At 40.6% G+C, this 17,105-nt stretch overlaps 1 protein-coding gene across 16 annotated transcripts in view; it reads left to right on the top strand.

Annotated features, from left to right (window-relative positions):
* Positions 1–17,105, top strand: part of EYA4 (EYA transcriptional coactivator and phosphatase 4) — a 293,920-nt gene that overhangs the window by 30,533 nt on the left and 246,282 nt on the right. For 5 of the 16 annotated variants that reach the window (XM_059941175.1, XM_059941177.1, XM_059941166.1 and 2 more), the window contains exon 1: positions 4,706–5,370. The exons of 1 other annotated variant lie outside the window; for it this stretch is intronic. The gene's annotated coding sequence lies outside the window, so the exon portion shown is untranslated. Of the gene's footprint in view, positions 1–4,300; positions 4,478–4,705; positions 5,371–17,105 lie in introns of those variants that run through there. 10 more of the 16 variants (XM_059941182.1, XM_059941174.1, XM_059941165.1 and 7 more) reach the window with 5 other exon arrangements.

Raw genomic sequence — 17,105 nt, 5'->3', positions numbered from 1 at the left:
GAAACTGGAAATAGTTCAGAGACAAGCAATAAGAATGATTAAGGGCTTGGAGAGACTGAACTGAAACCCGATTAAAAGGCCTTACATTTGTTTAACGTGGCTAACAGATGACTAAAAGTGGGCATGATATCTGTTTATAAACATCTGAAGGTTGGGTGTAAACATAAAAGATAGAGTAGGATCGCATAATATGGTACTAAAAGGATTTGACTTGAGAAAAAAATTTCAAGAGAGAATTGAAAAGTAAATATAATGAAGCTGTCTCCCAGAGAGTATGCATTTCCTTTTCTTTAGAGACTGAGCCAAGAATGAGGAAGTTTAGCAGAGAGCTGGGCAGAAGAGAATGACCCAACAGGTCCCCTGCAGATCTGATTTCTTCACTTTCACTAACCAGTAGAAAACCTTTTTAAGCTTGATATGTTTGCACAAAAATTACTCAGAAAGTGTGTTTATTTATAGATTTTAGAAAACCAACAGCACAGCACTTTAGATTCCTGGGCAATCATATTTTATCTTCATTTGCTCTGTCATTGGCAGAGTAGTAGAGAAAACAGTGTTAAACCTAGTTCATATTGATACTGGCCTCTAGAAGTCCACTCTCCCAAAACTCAAAGGGTTGGGCTTAGAATTTATTGGGAGACAACCAAATGGCTTTATTTTTTAAGAATTGTGTATACTTCCAGCTGGACTTTAAAGGTACCAAAAACGAGTAATTTAAGAGATCTATTTGAGGATTATTTCCACAAGCATCCAGTCTTCTGGCTTCTCTTTTAGTGAATGTAGGATTGAGGACGGAGCAGGACCCTGTGGTACACTCCCGGGTACAAATCCTTTCCGTGTCCCCCGCTTCTTGTTTGTAGGAATCAGGCTTCATTCAGTCTCCTAAAACGTTTCCTGAGTTCCAAAGCACGCCTTCTCCTTGCTTGGCCCTGGAATAATCCTTTCTCTACTCCAAACTCTGATGTTTTGGTTAGTTTGGCGTTGGGTACATGAACTTGTGTTCAGAAATAGTCTTATTCCATTTTTTTAGCCTAAAGTTTGCTCTTGCTAAAGTGATGGAAAGGTTTTCCCTTAAGGTTACTTTAAAATAAAATTAAAATAAAAATAAAGTTTTGGATTGTGAGCTCTTAGAGGGCTTTGTTTGTTTAATTTGGCTTACACACTAACCAATGCCAAAAAGGTGCCATGCACACTTTCAAAATAAATAGTAGATGATACCTGCAGGAGGGGTTGGCTAAAGGAATTGCTAATACGTTGAGTCCTTTATTTCCGCTGATTTTCACTGTAAAGTCACATTTTTTTTCTCCCCCCAACAACCAATGTCCTTTCTTAGATGAAGTTGAACGTTCATGGTTATTCTGATGGTCTGATTCATGTCATATCGGACCTGCTAGTGTTTCTGAATCACTTCCAGAATTTTGCAGCATATTTCTGACTTCAGAATTTTCCTCCCTACATATCCTTTCAGGCTCTTTTAGCTTCTCTCTATTGATCTACTTTCTCCTCTCCTTCTCATTGCCTTGTAGAACTTTGTTGCAGTACCAGACTGCGCCAATAGATGCTGCCACTTCTTGATGTTGCCAGTTTAAGTTTCTTTTTCAGTGGCTAAGTCCTAAGACTAAGTGTTTGTTGAGGAACAATGCAGAAGGTAATGAGTAGCTGCTCTGATCTCCCATGAGAGTTTTTTGCTTTTAAATTGTGGGCTTATGAATTGTTTGAATTTTACTAGTAAGAAAAATAATAAAAACTAAATTAAGTTTAGAAAAATGATACAGATGAACCAGTTTGCAAGGCAGAAATAGAGACACATGTAGAGAACAAATGTATGGACACCAAGGGGGGAAAGCGGGGATGGGTGGTAGTGGTGGGATGAATTGGGAGATTAGGATTGACATATATACACTAATATGGATACAATAGATAACTAATAAGAACCCGCTGTGTAAAAATAATAAATAAAATAAAATTCAAAAAAGAATTAAATTAATTTTAAGAAGACACTTCAGTTGCAGATACTTCAAGTATATTTTAGGCACGGAAATCAACAATTGACTAATACCATAATTTTAAATGCAATACCTAAAATAATTTGGGACTCAACATTTCTCTACAGTAATGGAAATGGAAGGCTGGAAAATTTGTTTTGGAAAGCCCAGGGGACATAAGGAGTATAATTCTTTAAGCGAGTGTTTCTCAAACTGGTGTGTCAGATAATTTTAGGTGGTACAAGATAATTTTTATTTCTATAATAAAGAGTTATTTGCAAGGTCATCTTCTATTTGTGGCAAATTATATTGGTTTTCCATTTATGATGATGATAAAAAGTTTCCTTTATCATATAAAATTATATAATAAAAATAGTTTGTTTAAAGCATAATATTGAGTCAATAATATTAAAGGTGATATGGCAATAATTATAAAAGTGGTATTCAGTAGAAATGCTGGAAATAATGCCTTGTATAATATGCAATACATTTTTGCCTATACAACCTTAAAATTCTTAAATTTCTTGTGCTCAACTTATTTCAAAGGTGGACTGAAAATGTGAGATTTTATATCAGTCCTAGTGGCATCTGTGTAATATATGTTTATTTAAGGCTATGTAGATGGATTTGAAAGTAGTAATAAGAAGTTAACTAATATTGTGATGTGATTCTGTTTTTTTGAGGGAGAGATAACTTCTGTAAATGTATTCTTATGTAGATTATAAAAAATTATGTGGGAGAAAAGTAACTTGAAAGCAAGATCAGTATTGCTGAAAATATGGTTTTAGAAGGGAGTAAAGAAACATGCTAAAAGACTATATCTGTGTGAACAATATGCCACACTAAAGTATGAATTTTTATTTTATCCAAATCATGCATCTTCTCACTTTTAATTAGAGGTCAAACTAACACATGATGTTTCATACCAAAACGAAATTTAAAAATCTGTGGCCTTATGAGGAGAGTATTACATTCAGCATTGTACTCAATTTTTACATGATAATTACTATAGCCACTGAGCATTCCTAGACAGTGAATGACTGACAAAACATTTAAATTGCATACTTTGCCTGTAACATATAAACTGTACTAAAATAGTTACTCTTTTTCTCACTACTACCACTAATAATAATAGCATGACAGTGGCTAGCAATTGTTTGAAGCTTAGGTCTGCCATTTATTAGCAAGTTGCTAAAAATTCTGAGCCCTTAGTTTTCTCACCTGTAAAATGGGGAAAATAAGACCTGCAAAGTTAATTAAATCTGCCCATTGCTATTTCCCTCTTAAGTGTATAATAACTGGCATCCTCTTCAGGCCGGAATGTGGCTCTAGATCATGGTCCAAATCCCCTTTGCGCCAAACCCACTGCCAGAACCCTTTCTACCTTGAGCGTCAGAAGAGGAAACATGCCTGGCAGTGCCTAAGCCCTCCAAAATAAATCTGCAGGAAAGAACACCCAGTGAGTGACGAGAACAACAATGAGCACGTTTATCAGTTTAAATTTACAGCCTCACCTTTCCCATTGCCTATTAATAATTGTAGATAATGCCCCACCAATCAAAAAATAAGTTGGAACTACAAGTATTCAATACTTGTTTTTGTGTTTGAACTTGACAGTGTTGGTGTTCCATTGCTTAAGACTAAGGTAAAGCAGAGGGTGAAATTTTTTTCTAAATTTTGTACAGAATATAATTCAGTTGATAATATATTAGAACTAAATTTTCTTTGGGAGTAATTTCTACTAGTTAACTTGTAATCTCTCAGGCCACATCTAAGGCAGTATAAGTGGCTGCTTGTTGAATCATAAGCTTTGTGTTTTGAGACCAGTGGGTTTATCTTGGGGAACATCCCTTAGGTTTCTTTGGGCCTCAGTTTCCTTATCTCTTGTACGGGATTAAATAACCACCATAGAGTTGTGAAAATTACATGAACTCACATGTACCGTAAGTGACCAGTGTAATGACTGACACTCAGTAAATTCTCAATAAATTAAAACACTTATAATCAACGTGACAATTAAAAAAGATATTCCTAACATTGATAATAGGTTTTGCGAAGAGGTGATTAAATGGATGCAAAATTTATGTATTGTTTATTGCCAACTTTGCTCACATCTCTGATTGTGATATCCACGTGTGTGCATGTAGAATATTAGATCCTATGTGGGTGCATACTGCATGCGCAGAAGGCCTACGCATGAAATGTCCCTTCAGCAATGTGCCTGGGGAAGCTCTGACGCTGCCTTTGAAGTCGGTCGTCGCAGCCCGACCTTTGGGCGTCTGGGAGGGATGCCTATACCTGCGTCCAGCGCTGGAAGGGGCCCAGGCCCTTTGCGCACAGCCTATCCCCAGACTGCTTACTCGTGCCTCGCATACATCTTCACCGAAAAGGGTATTTCCTCCCTTCAGAGAAAGCTCCCCAGTCCGACGTGGGGTGGATTTTACTTTACGTTGTTGCAAGTAGGAGAAGTTCCTTCTCTCTCCTCCCTTGGGGTAAGTGGAAAGGAGTCTCGCAGGGAGCCCGCAGTGGCCGACACCCAGGGATCGGGTAGCGACCGAGCTACAGACAGCTCGGGGGCTGCCGGGCCGAAGCAGGTGGGGACTGAGCCGTTCCCCGGTCCGGGGAGGGGAGTGCGGCCGCGGGTCCCTCCCCTCCGCCGGGAGGTGGCAGAGGCCGGCGCCAGGCCAGGGGGGCGGGGTGGGGGCGGCGCGGAGGGCGCAGAGATCACCGCGGCGCCACTGGGGACGCCCAGGGCCCCGAGCGGTCCCCACGCGGGACCGCAAACGATGACAACAGGCAATCGCTCGAGGTCGAATAAAAAGGAGTCGCTTCCCCGCGCGCCGCCGCCCCCCGCTGCCTGCCCCGGGGGGGGGCCCCCCCGGCGGCCTCCAGTGGCCGCGGGCGCCGGCGTCCCCCGCCCCCGCCCCGCGCGCAAGTGCGAGGCTGCCCGCGGCGAGGCTCACGCTCTGCCGCTCCCGGCTTCCGCGCAAAACTTAGAGCCGGGCCGCGTGAAATTGTCGCTCCCCTTTCGGAGCGGGAAAGAGCTTGGGGAAGAGCCGGGCAGTGAGGACCGCGGTGGCTGGGCGCGCGCTTTTTTTTTTTTTTTTTTTTTTTTTCTGTCGTCGATCCGGAGTTTTGCCTCCTCTCCTTTCCTCCTCCCCCTCGTAGCCGGCTTCTCCCCCCGCCCCGTCTCTCCCCCACTGGTGTAAGCTGTTTGTTGGGGGGTGGCCGAAGGGGATGTCCTCTTTTCACCAGAGGCACAGCGTTAAGGGGAAACTTCAACACTGGAAGGCACGAGAATAAGTACCTAAATACGGACGCACGGATCCGCTGCTGGGGGAGACACTTGAACTTTGGGATCCCGAGACGGTCCGGGCGGCAGGAGGTGAGTGCCTCTTCTTCCGACGCCCCCCTCCCCCCCGCCCCGTTCCGGGGCCCGCGGGCTCCAGGTTTCAGGAATCCCGCAGACTCTCTCCGGAAAGTGCGCGCAGCTCCTCCGGGGGCGCCAGGCGCTGGGAACAGTGGGAGCACTGCGGGAAGGTGTGTGGGAGCCGGGGTCCCCGAGGGCGCTTCGTTGCGGAGTGCCGCCTGCCCAAGGGCCCGGGCCGCTCTGAGTGCCGCGGTGTGTTCTGCCCTGGAGGACGCCCTGGCGCCCCGAAGGTCCCTGCCGAGCCTTTGTTTCCCCGCGGAGCCCTCGCGGAACAGGCTGCACCGCTCCGTACCTGCACTCCGTCCCCGCCTTGCAGAGGCGCGAGCCCCTGCGTCTCCCCTGCGTCCTTCTTGTGACATTTGTTACTTTGCCTTGACGCCCTAGATAAGTCAGACTCAAGGATGCTGACCCGGGTCCCATGGAGGGCCCCAGGCGCCTGGGGTTTTCACGGTGCTGGGTGCGTGTGTACGTTTAATGCTTTGTGTTCTCATCTCGAGGCACCAACCGGGCTGTTCAGCTGCGGCCGTCCCACTTTAACAGTTATGTGGCGTGGGCCGAATGTCTCCTGCCGTTTGCCAGGGTCCGTGAAACGAGAGGCGCCTTTTCAGAGGACTCGCGTTCATTGGCCCGGGGCGCGGGTGCCGTGGAGGAATGATAACTTCTCCAAACGGAGGGACCCGGCCGGGGCCGTGGGGAGCAGGTTTACTCGTTCCAAAGTCTGCGGTGTCTGGGCGGCTGTGGGACTTGAAACGGCTCGCTGCGTCAGCGTCGTTAAGCGAGATTTGGAAGTAGATCGTGTGTGTGTGCTTGTTTTATTTTGCGCCGCACAGCAGCCAGAACTTTCGTTTAGTAGCACTTTCAAGATGTTTCTTTCTTTTGTAAACAGTGTTCGGAACAGCTTGGAGCCATTAGGGAATTTGCCGACCGAGTGCCGCGCCTGAACGGTGGCGAAACCGGAGAGCGCAGCTTAATTTTTGTCATCCCTTTCATAGTTGGGGCGGCACCGTCTCCACTCACCACCACCTCTCTTTCCCCTTCCTTTGAATGCTTAATGGGGTTTGTGTTTGGGGTGAGCGCGTGTGTGGGAGGGTGTCGTTTGGAGTCGGGCTTCTCTCCCCTCGCCGCCGGCGTCTGTGCCCTGCACTGCCCAGTCATTCATGAATCCTAATCTGAGGGCAGTGGAGGAAGGTGCAGGTCCCTCAGACCTTTCTGCCAAGGTGCAGAATAGCGACGGGGCGTGTGTTTTGGTTTCAGAGCAGTTCCACGTGGAGCACCTCCGTGTGCGTGTGTGTTGTGTACTTGATCTGTGAGGAGGTAACAGGAGTCTTGTGTTCAAACCCAGTGGGCCGTTGGCCATTAATTTGCTTTCCTGGCTGTCATTACAGACACTTCCAAAATCTGATACCTAAGAGAACCAACAGGTTAGGTTTCACATTAAGAGCTCATACTTAACAGTTTTCTTTCTCCCTTACCGGTTTTGGCTTGGCACCCTGGGATCAACGTAATTGATGGAGCGAAACATATCTTCTCGAATATGGCATTTTGTTCCTCTTCTCCTCTGCGGCCACTTTTTGCACCCTCGGGCGTGTCCGTTTCAGCGGGCGCTCCTTCTTCTGGACTTAGGTGGGAGTCTTAGGAGCATTTAAGCACCGCGGGCTCCCCTTCTACAGCTCCTGAAGTTCGATTTACACGTAGGTGACTGACAGTCTTGAAAGCTGAGGATGGTTTTTTTTTTTTGTCTGTTGAGTTGTTTTTGGTTTTATTTTAAAAACCTCCTCAGGACGGAGACGTAACCTTTCACGGGTAAAATTAGGTTTTAAGCAGAAACATTGCCCTCCCTCCCCCCAACTTTTTTTCTTTTTAGATATTTCTGGCCAGTTTATAGCTGAAGACCCAAAAGCTAGGAAGGGGGTGGGGCCGGGAGAGAATCCTAAAACAAAATATTTGGTACATAGTAGGGTGTGGTATAACAGTATCCCAAGAAATAGCAGTAGTAAGAAGAGGGAAACTATTTTGTGTAGAGCTAGACTGCCAGAATCTGATCTTTATGGCAACAGTACCAGATGCAGATACAACTACACTCATTTTTATTGTTATTATAAACCATAAAAATAGTTTGTTCTGCCTCATTAAAAGTTGTAAGCCATTCAGAGTTAAACCATTTTTTTTTTTGAAATGGCTGTAGAAGACAGTTAAAACCCTTGACAGTTATAGCTTTGAAAGTAACATAATTAGATTGTCTGAAAACTGTTCCTTTTTTCCTGATTATTAGAGATATATCCTTGCCTTTCATAATAGGTAAAGGTCTAAAATCAATAGGTTTTCAAAAGCCAGTTTTCCTTTGCCAATTATCTGAAAATAGTATGCGTCAACCTAAGGCCACCGTAATTAGAGGTTGTTTCACGATTATAACTGAAATTAAAAGATTTACTTGATTATTCTTTTTTAATGAGTAAGTATTTTACTGATATTAGACACTTAATTTCTTCTTTACAGAATGAAAAGTTCTTTATATATATTTAGAGAATATTTAAGTTTATGTTCAAGTTTAAAAATTTAAAAAACCCCTAAGATTTGTATAAAAAGAAATTTGTATAAAAACAATCATTACTCTTATTAAGAAATACAGATGCTGCATTCTAGAGGATTTGTAGAAGCAGTTGAAAAAAATTGTCTTTTCATGAAAGTTTCTTTTTTGAGGGTGGATCAGTAGGTTGCCATTTTGCTGTAATTTATTTTTTCTTTCAAAAACCTCTTTGAATTAAACAAAAAAGAAAAATAAGACCTCCATTTCTGAGAGTTTTCTTTTTATTTATATTATGATTTGGGGTGTAAATAAATTTTACATAGCCACGGGAAAAAAGGTGTCCCATTTCATGTTTTCAATCTCTGTTGCAAGCTCTAAATGACTGATGCCATGTCTAAAAATATATTTATGTGGCTTGGTATTTCATTTAAAAAAATTTTATGCACTAAAATTAAATTATCCTGAAGTTTTAGAAAAGTAGAATGATAGAAAAACCATGACTACTGTTATGAAAAGTTAGGATGCTGGAAAGTTCACATTCCAAGTCACAAATAATAAAATTATACTTATTTCACCCAGTGGAAGCTCGCACTCTTTATACAGAATTCAAGAAGAGGGGAGATAATCCTTTTCAAGACTTAGTGAAATGTTAAGTAATTGAAGAGTGCAAGTATTTATTATATTTTTCATTATCTTTTTTCCCCTGTTAGGTAAATGCAGGAACACTGAACATTCAGTAAAAACAGGCCCCCCTTTACAAGAAGTTTATTCACCATAGTTCTGTATTGCAGCTGCTGGTCATATTTCATGGAGCTGTTAAAGCACTTAAAACCTAAAATTAGGTACTGTCTCGTTGTAAATATTTCAGATCACTCATCTAAGAAACAAACAGAAGAATGTGTTATCAAAAGTAGATGTTCTGAATCCCCTCACTGAAAAGCTGAACAAAACATCTATGAAACACCTTGTTATTTTTTCAGTGAGAATATAATCATGACAGTTTCTTTTTCAAGTAGACATTATTCTTACATATTCTAAACTCTTATAATGGGTCTCCCTGTAGAGTATCTTAAACTAATTGTATTCAGAAATACCGTCGGGGGATTTTATTACAACAGTTACTGGGTGAATGCAATCCACACCAGGAGGAATAGGATGACTTTCAGTGTACCTGCTCCTGTCATGAATTTTTCCCGGTGAACTAAGAAATGACATGCTCTTTCAGGCACTCGTTCTAGAGATGGGTGAGGTGCAGTGGTGTATTTCATTGCAGTTAGCATGAGACTGCATTTTGCAGTTAGATGAATTTTATCGTGGGAGACACTGAATATTAAGTTGTACATGGAGGGAACTTGGCTTCACTTAGTTTGAACTTGAGTGAAAGAAATAAACAAGAATCACATATTCCGAAGTAGTATAAGCAACTCTGATTGCTTTTAAGAGGTTCGAAGACTTTGTAAACATTACTGTCACCTAATATTGCTTGTGGCTCTGCACATTAGGATATGCCTTGGTGAAGTCTGTGATTCTTACCATGTCCCATCCAGGTTTCTACTAGGAGAGTGGTACTGAAAATAAATACCACTATCCTTAACCCCCTAGCTCCTTTTCTTTCTTCCAGAAGAAGAGATGAAACAGATGAATTTAAAAATAGAAACCATTTCGAGTTATCAAAACCACATTTACATGGTGGTTTAAAACAGTTGCAGAGTGTGTACCTCTGGGTCTCACTGTAACCTTTTCTGTCGTTGAAAGGTGCTAATTGATCTTAGGGCACTGACATAATAGTATAGTTTGATATTTGAAACCTTTCAGCATTGGTCTGGCCCTTTTCTCACCCTGAGATTTCGGTTCATGGCTGATGAAGAGTAACACCATGTTAAAATGTCAGGAATTCTAATTTTTTTCCCCATGTAAAACATTTTAATAAAACAGCTGATATTGTTAAGCTTTTATGTATGTACAGTAAGTAAATTTATTTTAATGTACTTCTGAGAGAGAAAGACCTGTATTATCATGTTAAGCTTTTTAAAGTATTTTTTTCCACAGGTAGATTTTTCTTTTTTTAATTGAAATTTTTAGGCAAAGTCTGATTACTGTGATCACATCTGAATAGGTTCAAAGTGAACTTGCATTAAAGCAATATAGAATAGCCATCTTGAAATGTCATATCTAAGGTATATGTTCTTAAGTATATGGAGACCTTAAGGTACATTTTAAAATAAAAATTGTCAGTTCAGTTTTTGTATAGTAGTAATCATTCTGTCTGTGTAAGTAATCAGTAATTACATCATCAATCATTATCATCATCATCACATCACAGCTGACATTTACTGAGGATTTATTTACTTTTTGCAAAACAGTTTATTTATGTGGATTAGCTAGTTTTAATCTTCTCAACTGTGCCTTTTTTATTATTCCCATTTGACAGATGAGAAAACTGAGAATTATGCAGTAGAGTGGAGCCAGGATTTCAGCTCTGCCCCCCGAACCCAGATCCCCTATCCTTAAACGTTGTCCTAGGCAGTTGCTGCCACCTGTCACACATGAGTTCATTTTAGGTGGTACCCAAACATTTTATTTTTATATTATTAGTTATATATTTATTTCTAAGGATATTAGGAAAATATGTAAAATTTCACATTAAACCTATAATTTCCTGGATAATGTTGTTTTAAGGCAAGACCAAAAAAGGATTGAAGCAGAAGAAAATTTAAAAGCACCTATTTAAAGAACCATATTAAGTAACAGTGAACAAGTGCTTGGCTAAAATAGCCAAAATCATGAAGGTTGATGGCAAATGACTACATTGGGAGAAACTGGTATTCTAGAATGCTTCCCAAATGTTGAGAACTTCTGTCCAGATCTTTTTAATATTTGACTTACATGTAGACTCTTCCTTTACTTTTCAAGCCTCATCCTTTAGTTAGATGTTATCAATTTTACAGTTTTTCTCTCGTTGCTTTAAGCCTGAATGCTGGTTATGAATCTCAGATCTACACGTTTCTGTTGAACCAACGGATGAGGACTGTGTAATGAATTTCTAGAGGCAAGTTTAAATGATAACGGGTTCACTTATTATTTCGGAGACACTTTCCATTTACACGGATATCAGACTTCGCGTTTTTAAGGTTTTTCTCTAGGTGAACATGCTTGTTCTGCTGTTAATAATGTTTTATAACTTTAATGTGTTTTCCATTGAAGCAGTGGCTTTCGTTTTGATTTACATGTTCAGCCACAGAACCCTTTGTTCAAGTGAAAGCTGACACTATGCCCACTAGAGAAATGTCCACTGCCTTCGTGAAGCAGGGCGTGGGTGGCCTGTGAATCACTCATCAGCCCTGCCTCTGACCATTGGCCTCCCAACGTCTCTGTAAGGGTCATTCAGGCTGCAAAAAAACTAGTCTTCCGACGGAAGGGGTCAGTTCAGAATACCTGCTGCTGTCTGTGAGTCTGTCATCCACTACAAACCAAAACACAGTGTAACACATCGGCAAAAGTTGTGTCGGTTTACCCTAGTGTAACGTGAATGTTCTTATCAACTGATCCGCAACTTTCTTTCAGTTTAGTACTGAGAAAATAAAAAGTAGTCCAAATGTTCCTCACATAGAATTACAGGTCTGAATGAGGCACATAGAATTTGTTTCTGCAAAGGTTTGTTTGATTAGAATATCTTTTTTTCCTTTAAAGACTTTATGAAGACACATCAGCAGTGGCGTAAATTGACTTGACCTTAGATTTTCACATAAATTATTGCTACTGTTTCTGTTATTCTTTCCTCCTTCCTTTTTAAAATGAAAGGGACATGTCTTGTGAAATGCTATAGTTGAATCATAAAAATTTATGTTCATAAACCATTAAGTTTAATTCTGCTCACAAAAGCAATAGCATTAAATTTGAAATTCTATCCTTAATCAAGAAGGTCTACCACATACCAGGAGGGCTTATGCTCTGCAAGGTCATATACACAATTCACAGCCCTTTGCATATACCCAGTGGAGGGATCTATTCATTACATTTCACCTCTGACTCTGAACTCCCTCATGTTAGAGGATTTGAAAAGATCTGAATGTTCCGACTAAGAGATTGAATATTTCTAACTTAATGTGTCCAGTATGTTGAAAGTGACGATGACTTGCAGAGTTCACAGGTCTCTGAATTAGCTAATTCTTTTCACTTCAAATTTTATATGTTAATGCAAATGTGTATTCACATATGATTTTGACTCAAGTAATTCTAGCCAAATTTAATCACAAAGTGGGCTAGTCACGTTCCAATTTTCCTTTTGCAGGTTTTCAGTAATCTCAAATTGTGCTTCTAGTAGGTAACTTTAGAATGCAAACCTCAGTGAGTCGGTCAAGAACATCAATACTACCAAAATTTTGTACGTGAACTTTAGGTATTAAGATGATGCTACTATTTTGTTTTTCTTAGTCAACCCAAGAAGACTTCATTTAGGTCTGTTTAGTCTTCTCCGTTGTTGACTTTAGTTTTTAAAGGCTTCATTCATGAAAATACTAGCAAAGTTCTGGGCATATGATAAATGCTTATTAAATGCTTTTTGCATTGTCTGTGTTGCTGAAGAGATGCCAAAATTATAGTGAGATGAATAGATTTTTTTTTTTTTTCTACTCTGGATAATTTTTAAGACTTTGGGACTTTTAGTCTATGATTATAATACGTTCTACTTTTTCCTGGCATATACCATTCATAGGAATGGTTAGCTTGGTAAGTGAGTTAACTATGGTACCCAAGGTCACAGGTTTAATCCTCAGATTACCACGTTGGCTGTAGGGGGACACTTGTCCTATACATGCTTGGTCATATTGTCTTTGTCGTTAAAAGTATAGTTATGGTATCTTGACTGTCTCTCTTCGGGGACCACTCTGGTCTATGCTGGATCTATCTCCAAGAATCTCCTCCCATCCCGAGGCTGTTCAACCACATCTGTTTACAATTTTTATCAGGTCCCTTCTTGACTTAAAAATCTATAAAAAAATTCCCTGTTGCCTATAGGACAGATTCTAAAATTCTTAGCAGGATCTACAAGGCCCTTGAAGCTGAGAACTTCGCTCAAGTTTCCCTTCTCACCTCTCACCAGCCACTCATAAGAAATCTCTTCTCCAGCTGTATGGAAAAGTGCAGCCCTCAAATACACCCTGGTCATTTCCACTTCATGGCTTTGTGCATGTGGTTCTTTCTATCTGGAAGACATCTTGCCCCTCCCCCTGAAACTTCCTTTTCTGCTGCTTTTGCAAGACTCAGGATGCAAAGTGTTACCTCCTCTGACCACTGCCAGAGGCTGAGTTCGATGTTTCTTTTCTCTTTGTTACCAAAGCACCCAGTTTCCACCTTTGGTATAGCAGTTGCCACATTGAAATGTAATAGGTAACATGAGTTTAAATTCTGCGCTAGACTGAGAATTTACTGAAGCTATTACCAGTATTTGCTATTCTGTAAATTGCTATTCCCAGTAGGTAGGGGACAGTAAATTCCTTTCAAGTGAGTGAGTGAAGGAAATGGGAATGAAGGCAGTGGTGGTGGCACTGGACACCCTCTGCCATAAGATTGGGAACAGTGGGAATAGCTGTGACCATTACGAGGCAGGATAGCCTTAAGAATGACCTCAGGGATTTTTGGTATTAATCCAGTAGAATTGCATCTCTGAATTCAGGCCCAGCTTGTGTGTATGGGTGTAATGATGCAGAGATGTATTTATTTCACACATGACCATTGGGAAGTCAGTGATCTAGTGGATAAGCTGAAGATCCCGAAAATCTTTGGAGAAATGGGTATTTCTTAGCACTTGAAATCTGAGGGACCCACTTCTTTTTATGGCATAGTGATTAAGTACAAAGAATATGGAGCTGGGCTCCTTGAGTTTGAAGCACAGCTCTGACACTAATGATCTGTAATGGTGAGCATGTTAATTAAATTGGTTTTGCTTTGGTTTTCTCATGTGTAGTAGAACATACTTGGAGTTCATATGCAAATTCAACAAGTAAATATACGTAAAGCATTTAGAATAGTGTCTGATATGAGTACTAGCTGTTATGAATATGATTGTGTTCCCTCCACTGGAGTATGCTAGCTATTCCAGAGATATTTAGAGCTGAAAGTCCTTTTTGGGGTCATAGACTGGGGATCATAAGCTGAGTCCCCAGTGGTCCAAGTACAAATTTTTTTTTAAAAAAATATTTGTTTATTTATTTATTTATGGCTGTGTTGGGTCTTCATTTCTGTGCGAGGGCTTTCTCTAGTTGTGGCAAGCGGGGGCCACTCTTCATCGCGGTGCACGGGCCTCTCACTATCGTGGCCTCTCGTCACGGAGCACAGGCTCCAGATGCGCAGGCTCAGTAGTTGTGGCTCACGGGCCCAGCTCCTCCGCGGCATGTGGGATCCTCCCAGACCAGGGCTCGAACCCGTGTCCCCTGCATTGGCAGGCAGATTCTCAACCACTGCGCCACCAGGGAAACCCCCAAGTACAAATTTAATACCCAGGGGTGATCTTGGCAAATCTGAGGCTCTATTTGGAGCCAGAAGAAAAGACATTAGAAAACTTAGTTTTGGCCATTTACATTGCATGGCATTTCTTTTAACAAATACTTTCACATACAGTTATCTAGATTTTTTAAAGGCTTTCATCTGTGTGGTTCCTCAACTACTCGAAGCCACCGTAAGAACATTCTGTAATGGTACTTTTGTTTTATAGCCAATATTTGTTTCCCCAGTTGCTTTTTTCTTCAGCCTGAAGGCACCAATGATAAGAATTTGTATAATTTTCAACCGAGTGAGCTTGATGAGCTCAGTGTAAACTTTTTAAAAGATAACATTAAAGATTACTATGACTCATGTCTTTGCAGAGACAGTAGGAGGTCATTAGCATCTCCGTTTCTAGACTTGATCATTTGGTCCTTAGATTCAGATCCAATGACTATATGGCAAAGTGGGGCTGAGGGAGAAGGGGAAGTTAAAATATTAATTGTCAAGGTTCTGTTTCTTAACTGCTTACTTTGAATCGCTGCCAGGTGCATCTGTATGAAAAATATGATGCTACTACTAATGCTGGGCCTGAATCACTCAGTTTATTTATTTATTTATAAAATTTATTTGTTTATTTATTTTTTAACTTTTTATTTTATACTGGAGGATAGCTGATTAACAATGTTGTGATAGTTTCAGGTGCACAGCAAAGCGGCTCAGCCATGCATATACATGTATCCATTCTCCCCCCAGACTCCCCTCCCATCCAGGCTGCCACATAACATTCGCTCAGTATATTTAGACCAGTGTTTTTCAAAGACTGATTGTTGACATTTTGAGCTGGATAATTCCTTGTTGGAGGTGTGTGCGTGGCTGTCCTGTGCATTGTAGGGTGTTGTGTGGCGTCCCTAGTCTCTACCCACTAGATCCCAGTAGCACCCTCCCCCGAGTATTAACAGTGTCTCCGGACATTGCCAGATGTCCTCTGGAAACAAAATTGCCCTCAGTTGAGGGCCCATAGTCAGAGTAGATCTTAAGATCACTTGATAAAATCAAAAGATTCCCAGGCATCTGCGTGAGAGGACTGTTCTGTTTTCAGTCAAGTGTGGAGAATCTTCATACCTTCCTCCTAAGTTTAAACACAAAATCAAACAACTCTTATTAGTCTGTGTTCATAGATAAACTTTACATAGACTGACTATGGTCAGCATATAGCTTTACACAGATTGACTGTCGTCAGCATATTTTCCTTTTCGGGAAACAGTGTATGAGTGGGGGGAGCAGAATACTTAGGAAAGTATGTAGGAAGTAGATGTTTATTTGAATCACCTATATGTCTATTTTAGAAAAATTACCTTTACTGTTACTTGTTAGCAGATACTTTTGATTCATTTTTGATAATGACAGTTACTTATCTTTTCCCATAGATAAATATTCAGCAGTAAGGAACTTTTACTTTTTTTAGTCTGTAGTGTCAGAAAAAGTAAAGTATTATCTATAATCACAGCTGCCTACGATGAAAAAACTTTATCAGTCAAATCATTTGTTTGTTTGTAGCAAGAAAGTTGCAAACGAAATAAGTCTTAGCTTTCAGTTTGTACCACAGTTTCAGGGTCTTGAGTTTAATAATATTGGTACAGTCTGAAGAAAGTAAAAATCAACATAAAAACTCCTTTGTTGATTTACCAAATCCAGACCTTATGTTCTAATTCTATAGGACATACACATTTTGTCTCTGAATTGATCTGCAGTTGACTGTAAGTAAATGTGATGTAGTCTGAGTGCTATATCTGACATTTGCCTAGTTTAGGTATATATGAAAGATGCTTCAAAAGTTACTGAGCAGAAAAAAATGGGAAGATATAATGTTAAAGTGAGAGGGGATAACTTTGCCTACATGAGTTTTGGGTTGGATGTGAAAATTATTTTGGAGTATCAAACAATATTATAAATATATGATTAGACTAATGTTCATATGAGGTCTAAACAGTAGAGAAATTTTAAATCTCACTAGTAATTGCAAGGATACTTGAAATTCCACATATATATATTGTCTAGTGGTTTTACTTTCATTGTATTAGGCAGGTAATCATGTTACGTGGAAGCAGTCAAACAGACCTAGGGATTTCACATCATTTACTAATTGATGCTCAAGCAGGCAGGGCAGAGGTACTTGAAAACAAACTCACTGTCTCTCTTTCTTTCTCTATTACCTCTCCTTTGATTTATGCTTTAATTTTTGAAATGTATTCTTAAGAAGAAAAAGTGGCTTCAAATACAGCATCCTGTATGTGATCAAATGTATCAGTACTTCTGTTTTCTAAGAAGAGAAGGATTCCTCACAGCTACTTGTTAGCAGAGAGATAAGGTGGGTGCTGGGCAACCCAATGACAGATGGGGGCCCTTCCAGGGGAGTTAGGTGGGGGTTATAGGCCAAGGGCTTAAATCATGAATTTTCAGACAGTGAAGGCGGGTTCTGCTCCATGCATTGACAGCAAGTCTGAAGAAGGCGTAGTAAACCTCAAGTCCATGCAGGCACTTTATGCCTGACATTGAACAGGAAGCCTGGTAGCCCTTTAGTCATTAGAGAATAGCCAGTAAACCAGAAGTTCTGTTTTTCCAAATGAACACTTCTTGGGTTCATAAATCAGGGAACCCCCCCAGAGAATTCAAGTCACAT

This window comes from Balaenoptera ricei, chromosome 12 (genome assembly GCF_028023285.1).
Source record: "Balaenoptera ricei isolate mBalRic1 chromosome 12, mBalRic1.hap2, whole genome shotgun sequence".
Lineage (NCBI taxonomy): Eukaryota > Metazoa > Chordata > Mammalia > Artiodactyla > Balaenopteridae > Balaenoptera > Balaenoptera ricei.
This window is presented reverse-complemented; position numbering and strand designations above follow the sequence as displayed.